This window comes from Carlito syrichta, unplaced genomic scaffold, assembly GCF_000164805.1.
Source record: "Carlito syrichta isolate Samal-C Ts95f unplaced genomic scaffold, Tarsius_syrichta-2.0.1 Scaffold303334, whole genome shotgun sequence".
NCBI classification, from domain to species: domain Eukaryota; kingdom Metazoa; phylum Chordata; class Mammalia; order Primates; family Tarsiidae; genus Carlito; species Carlito syrichta.
This window is the reverse complement of record NW_007247430.1, coordinates 177,088-184,980: the sequence shown is the minus strand read 5'-3', so window position 1 is coordinate 184,980 and position 7,893 is coordinate 177,088.

The window sequence follows — 7,893 nt, the reverse complement described above, 5'->3', positions numbered from 1 at the left end:
GTGATCCTTCCGCCTCAACCTTCCAAGTAGCTGGAACTACAGGCATGCGCTACCACACCCGGCTAATTTTTTGATTTGTTGTAGACATGAGGTCTCACCAAATTGCCCAGGCGGGCCTCGAACCCGTGGGTTCAGGCAATCCACTCACCTCAGCCTCCCAAGGCGCGGGATTACAGGCTGAGCCACTGAGCCCAGCTAACCCACTGGTTTTATTAATGTGAAAGTCATTGGTGCCCTTGGGAGAAGCAGTTAGTACATGATGGTGTCTGAAGCCACAGTGGGTTGAAGAGCAAGAAGTGAGAAGGAGGTTTGGCTGCAGGACTGAATTAATACCTTTAAAAGATTATGGTTTCCTAGGTCGGGTACGGTGGCTCAGTGTGTTATCCCAGCACTTTGGGAGGCCGAGGCAAGAGGATGGCCTGAGCCTGGGGGTTCGAGACGACCCTGGGCAAGTTGGCGAGACCTCATGTCTACAATAAATCAAAAATTAAGCCAGGTGTGGTAGCATGTACCTGTAGTTCCGACTACTTGGAAGGTTGAGGCACAAGGATCACCTGAGCCCAGCAGGTCGAGGCTGTGGTGGCTGTGAGTGTGCCACTACATTCCAGCCACCTGGGCAATGGAGTAAGTCTTCAACAAAAAAAAAAAAAAAAGGATTGCCTGACAGCCTGGGCAGCTTGGTGATACCAAATAACTGGAACTACAGGCACGCGTGACCATGCCCAGCTCATTTTTTGATTTATTGTAGAGATAAGATCTCACCAAGTTGCCCAGGCTGGTCTTGAACTGCTGGGTTCAGGCAATCCTCTTGCCTTGGCCTCCCAAAGTGCTAGGATCACAGGCTTGTGCCACCACACCTGGCCGGCAAATTTTTAGTAAACATAACTTTTTTTCCCTATGCAACAATGCTTAGTTATTGTGTTGTCCTACTTTGCTGACTCCTCAAGCACGTGCTTGCCTTGTCTATTTGATAATCCAGCAAGATTTGGCTCTGATAAAGACAAAGGAAAAGGAAGAAGTGAGAACGGGGGACAGGATTTTTTTGCCATAAAAAAAGAATAAAACCACGTATTTTGCAGCAACAAGGGTGGAATGGGAGGCCATTATCTTAAGCGAAACTCAAACACAGAAAGACAAATACCACATATTCTCACTTATAAGCAGGAGATAAACAACACATGCTCGTGGAAGTAGAACATGGAATGACAGAAGATGGAGATTTGGGAGGGTGAGGGGCGTGGGAGAAGCATGGGTGATAGGAAATTACTTAATGGGTACAATGTGCATTACTCCAACAATGGATACTCTGAAAGCCCCAACTTCACCACTATATAATATATCAATATGTTATAACAAAATCATACTTGTATCCCATACATTTATGCACATTTAAAAAATTAATTAAAAAAAAATTTTAAAGATATTTGGTGGAGGGAGATTTGGGGGCTTTTTCTTCTAGATAATGGAGGCTTTAGCATGTTTATAGGCTACAGCCAGGAACTAATTGAGACTTAAAACTAAAATGCAAGGAAGAAGGACTAATCAATAAAATAAGAGAGTCAGAGGTAGGAGGAATCTGGAATACAGAAGAAACAGGCTGAGTGTGTGGAGTCCAGATTCTGTCCCTTCTCATCCATGAGCTACTAGAGGCAAAGAATGCCCCCTGACCACAGTGGCCACAGCTGTGAGGGACCAAGGGGCCCTTCTCTGAAGGAAAGGACAGGCACTGGCCAGGGCTGGAGCAGGAGCAGACCAAGACTGGACAAGAGCAGGGAAAAGAGATAGAGGAAGTTGTCACCTTTTGGATTGGAACATGGTGTCCCGACCCAGACCCTGAGGTACCTTCTGATCTAAACAACTGGGGGTGAAAATAGATTCGGTCTTTCCCTCAGTACCCCCCGAGGTGAGAGCAAGAAGGAGAAGGAAAGACCACCTAGACTAGGGCAGAGCCCACTGCATCTCCTTTAGCCAAAGTCTCCTCCCTGGAAAAGCTCTCCCCACCTGCTAAACTGTCTCACCTCCACCTCACCAAGATGTCCCCTATCCATCTTCTGGTAGGATGTGAGGACTGGACAACCCTTGTCCTGAAATGTCTCCCACCCAGACCTACCTCAGCCTCTGAATTTCTGCCACTAGAGTTTGCTGGCTTTGACTGTGTGAATGACCATGAAGATACACATCCCTGTGGGAGGGGTGGGCAGCACTGACCCTGAGAGAACGGCATGTGGCTGGGAAGGGGACTGAGCGCAGAAAGCACAAGTAAGGCCGCTCAGTAAGTGGTGTCACCAGCGGTGACCACAGAAAGTCTGTGTAGAAGGGCACAGTGTGGCAATTGTGTTGGGAAGGTGCATGGGCCAGGAGACACATTATTTTTCCCAGGTGAAGCATCTCCTGGATGGCCTGGATAAGAACGAGAAACTATATGGAATGTCTAAACACTCCACAAGGCTCTCTCTGGTGCTGCTCTGGGGAAAGCCATCTTCAGAACCCCAGGTTGTGGCCCAGAGGATCATACGGGCAGAGCAGAGGTTAAAGCATCTTAAGAGGGTAGGAGTTGGTTAGCCTGTGAGGCCAGAATGTTCCAGTCCAGACTGAGGCAGGCAGCTTGGGAAAAACTGCCCATCACTCAATGAATCAGACACTACATTAGCTCAAGATCAAGGTCAAGGCCAAAGGGAAGGCGGGGTGTGGGGGGGGCGCTGAGAGAAAAGCTTGGTTCTCTCTGCTTCAGTAAAAGGAAGTGCGTGGCACTGATGACTGGGGCGGGTGGGGGTTATATAGCAACTAGAGGGCCCTGTCCCTGGAATTCTTCCACCCACCCCACTCCTGGCCACAGCATCCTCACTCCTGTGCGGTTTTTCCTGTAAAGAGGGGCCTCAAGATGAGATGTTCAAGACTCATTGGAATGAGAAATTGAGGGAAGGGCTTGGCTTGTCCTTTCATGTTCAGATGGGAAGAGAGGTCATTGCCGCCTGAGGCTAAGCCCGCTGGGTCTCAAAGAACTCGGGCTTGTGCTTCTGGGGTACACAGGATATGCAGATCACCCCAACTCTGCTCTCTCAGTCGCGGCTGCCCTGCTCTACCCCACCCCCACCTAAATCTGAGCTGGTCCCAGATCGCCCCACCCTTCCCAATGAGGTCTGGGTAGCATCAGGTCGCTGCTGGCGCTCTGCCCTGCTCAGCTCACCCAGCCCCAGGGGCTGTGGGAGTTAGCTACTCCTTCTCTGCATAATAGCAACTCCTCAACCAAAAGAGACCAACTCCCCCAGAAGGTTCCACACCCTCCCTGGGGTCCAAAGGATCATCCTGCTTGCCTAAAATGGGAACCAATTTTTTGGTACAATTTATGCTCCCATGTGCCCCATGGTCCAGGTTGAAGGCAGTTTCCGGAGGAGAACACATCCACATCCTTACTTAGCTTTCTTCCTCTGTCCTATCCTGCTTCTCTCCCTCCTTTTCTCCTGAGAGCACTCTTCCTACAGATCATTGGATCAAGAATCCCCATGTCAGGCTCTGGGCTTGCGAGCCTGATCTCAGAAAGCCTGTGTCACTCATAGTCAGCATCACCCGTGACGCCACATTAGCCACAACGTATTCTCTTGCAAAATTCAGCTTTATCCAGTACCTAACGTCTTGTAATAAATCCCTTTCTGTTTAAACCGAGTATTAAAGATTCCGTTGCCTGCAACAAGGGACCTTGACCAGTGCAACAATTCATACCAGAAATGGTTGCAGCAATGAACACTCCAGGGAGTGGGAATCTAACCTAGGCATGGGATTTGTTATCTGACCTGGTTGGGTTTGAAGGCATTGAAGATCATACTAGCATTAGAGATAGAGAAAGAGATAGGACTATTTATTTATTTCTTATTTAAAAAAAAATAATATAATGAACAACCCATGAGTTCAACACTCATGCCAAGATGTAATATTATCAAGAGCTTGAGTTCACCCAGGACTCCCCCAGGAGGTTAACCACTGTCTGGGGATGTTATCCCATATATAGATGCCTGAATAAGATATTGTTTACTTGCTTTTAATCTTTATAAAAAGAGTAGTCAGCTGGACTTGGTGGCTCAGCCTGTAATCCCACGCTTTGGGAGGCCGAGGTGAGTGAATTGCCTGAGCCCACAGATTTGAGACCCACCCGGGCAACTTGGCAAGACCTCATCTCTACAATAAATCAAAAAATTAGCTGGGTGTGGTAGCGCGCGCCTGTAGTTCCAGCTACTTGGAAGGTTCCACTGCACTCTAGTCTGAGCAACAGAGTGAGACTCCAATACAAAAAAAAAAAAAAAAAAAGTAGTCTTCGAGACTTGCTTTTATACTAGATATTATGTTCTAAGATTTATCTATGCTTTGGCTTGTAAAGAAGTGTCATTCATTTTTTTCTACTGTGTAATATTTTATATGTGAGTACACCACAACCTATCCACTCTGTGGGCAATGGCATTTGAATTCCATACTTTTTGCTCCTATGTATAGTGCTCCTGGCACCATTTCTGTTGGATGTCTTCCGATGGATGCGTGCAAGAATTTCTCTTGGGTCAAATTTCTGAGTATGCAATTGTCCAATAATACAAGATAATGCCAAATTGTTTTTCCAAAGTGGTTATTCAGTTTACACACCTACCATTAGTATAAGAGAGCTCATTCACCAATATTCTCTTCAGAAAAAATTATCATACTTCTTAACTTTTGCCAGTTGAATGGTTGTTAATTGTATCTCATTCTGGTCTTAGTGTAAATTTATCTGATCATTAATGAAGTTGAGCATTTTTCATCAATTTATTGACCATAAGTTTCCTTTTCTGAGAATATCTTTTGCCAATTTTTCTATTCACTTACTTCTCTTTTTACTGTTTTATAGGCATTATTTATATGTAATATATATTAATTCTTTGTTGGTTATGTGTTATAAATATCCTCTCCTTTGCAGCTAACATTTTTATTTCTTCTACTGTATAATAAATAGAAGTAATATAGCTATTAAGGGTTATTTTGATTAATGTTATAAATACTGTTATAAAACAATTTTATGAAGATTGGAATTATGATAAATGTGATCATAATATATAATATTCTGGTTTGTATTATTTGAATTGCTATAAACATTTCTTGACTTCAAAACAATATAAAGTCCTTCCCAATGATAACTAGATATCACACTTCTTCTTTAAAATTGCATTAACCGCTGGGCACGGTGGCTCATGCCTGTAATCCCAGCACTTTGTAGAGCAGAGGTGAGAGGATTGCCTGAGCCCACAGGTTGAGATCAGCCTGGACAACTTGATGAGATCTCACCTCTACAATAAATCAAAAAGCTGGGTGTGGTGGCACACGCCTGTGGTTCCAGCTACCTGGAAGGCCAAGGTGAAAGGATTGCCTACACCCAGCAGGTCGAGGCTGCAGTGGTTGTGAGCATGCCACTGCACTCTAGCCTGGGCAACAGAGTGAGACTCTGACTCAAAAAATAAAATAAAATAGGCCAGGCTCGGTGGCTTAGCCTGTAATCCCAGCACTTTGGGAAGTGAAGCGAGTGGATTGCCTGAGTCCGTGGGTTCAAGACCAGCCCGGGCAACTTGGCGAGACCTCATCTCTGCAATAAATAAAGAATTAACCAGGCATGGTGGTGATCACCTGTAGTTCCGGATACTTGGAAGGCTGAGGCAGAAGGATCACCAGAGCCCAGCAGGTCGATGCTGGGGTGGCTGTGAGCATGCCACTGCACTCCAGCCTGGATGACGAAGTCAGACTCCAATTCAAAAAAATAAAATAAAATAAAAATTTTGTATTAACTTTCAATCTATTTCCATATTTAATTATTAGAAAGTTCTTAGTCACTGTTTTTGTGCACACAATTGGCAGCTTTCAAATAATCATTATTATAGCATTTTATTCATGAATTCTTTTTGAAATTTTTACTTTAAAGATGTGGGGTACAATTCAGGGATAGGTATACGAAATATTAAATATATTCTCTATTCTTTGAGTTGGAGTCTCATTCTGTCACCCAGGTTGGTGTGCAGTGGCACAATCACAACGATCACAGCTATTGGCAGCTTCGACCTCCTGGGCTCAGGTGATTCTTCTACTACCGCATCCCAAGCAGCTGGGACTACAGGTGTGCACCACCACAAACTCCTGGCCTTAAACAATCTTCCTGCCTCGGTCTCCCAAAATGCTGGGATTACAGGCTTGAGCCACTGCACCTGGCCATTCTCTGGCAGTTGTTTTATTATTATTATTATTATTATTTTAAAGATGTGAGATACAATTCAGGGTTAGTCAGTTGTTTTAGAGAGGATATACTAGAGCATCTCCAGCTGTCCCTTTTGGTACACTTTCCACCTTTTTCAATTCTGCTCTGTCATTCCTGCCTTTGAATAGCACCCAGTCCATAACTGGCTCCTGCTTCCCTAATCCCTTCTCAGAATCCTCCAACACAAGCCTAAACCTGAGTTTCCCTTGCTAAGATGGTCCCAGGATTTCTTTGGGGTACATTCTTCCTGCTTATCTTATTATTTATCAGGCAAACCAGATAAACATAATTTTTATTAGCTTCAGATATGTTTCTGGTGGTCTTTTTGCTAGTAGATTTTTGTTTGTTTTGTTTTGTTTTTGAGTCAGTGTCGCTCTGTCATCTAGGCTGGAATGCAGTGACGCACTCATGGCTACTGCAGCCTTTACCTCCTGGGCTCAGGCGATCCTTCCACATCAGCCTCCCAAGTGGCTAGGACTACAGGTGCATGCTACCATGCCTGGTTAATTTTTTTATTAATTATAGAGACGAAGTCTTACCATGTTGCCCAGGCTGGTCTTGATCTCCTGGGGTCAGGCAATCCTTTCATCTCCGCTTCCCAAAGTGCTGGAATTACAGCAGCGAGCCACTGTGCTCAGTCTGCTAGCAGATTTTGAGATAATATGCAAACTCATTCTTCTTCAATTTATGCCTGAAGAAAAGAAAATTTCAAATAAAAAGCAGAGTATTACTGTTCTCAAACTGTGTTTAAATCTCATAAGCAGAGTCAGAACACATCTGAGTGATTATTTCCTTTCTTATTTTTTAGGTTTTTTTTCTTTATTTGGGGGTCTCACTCTGCCTCCCAAGCTGGAGTACAATGGCATGATCACGGCTCACCGCAGCCTCGATCTCCTGGGTTCAGGCAATCCTTCTACCCCAGCCTCCCAAGTAGCTGGGAGTCTAGGAGAGTACCACAATGCTCAGCTAATTTTTAAAAAATTTCTTTGTAGAAACAAGATCTAGTTATGCTTCCCAGGCTGGGCTTGAACTCTCGAGCTTAAACAATTTTCCTGCCTCAGCCTCCCAAAGTGCTGGGATTACAGGTGTGAGCCATTGTGCCCAGCCTAAAGATTATTTCTTTTTTTTTTGAGTTGGAGTCTCACTCTGTCGCCCAGACTGGAGTGCAGTGGCCACTCCCGGCCACCGCAGCCTCGACCTGCTGGTCTCCAGCGATCCTTCCACCTCAGCCTTCCAAGTAGCCGGAACTACAGGCACGCGCTACCACGCCCGGCTAATTTTTGATTTATTGTAGAGATGAGGACTTGCCAAGTTGCCCAAGCGGGTCTCAAACTTGCGGGCTCAGGCAATCCACTCACCTCAACCTCCCAAAGCACGGGATTACAGCCTGAGCCACCGAGCCTGGCTGATTATTTCTTAAAATAAAAAAAAACAAAAAATAAAAAAACCAGGTGGCAGCTGCCCATCTCTTATGATTAATGATTTCTGGAGCAGTCTAAATGAAGAGTATCCCAAACATTATAGAAGAAACAGCTTGGTTCTTCCCTTGCTTACAATATGCCTGTGAAAAATGGTTTTTTCTTTTTCTTTTTTAGATTAGAAAATATAGTTTATTTAGAAAGTAAGTTAGA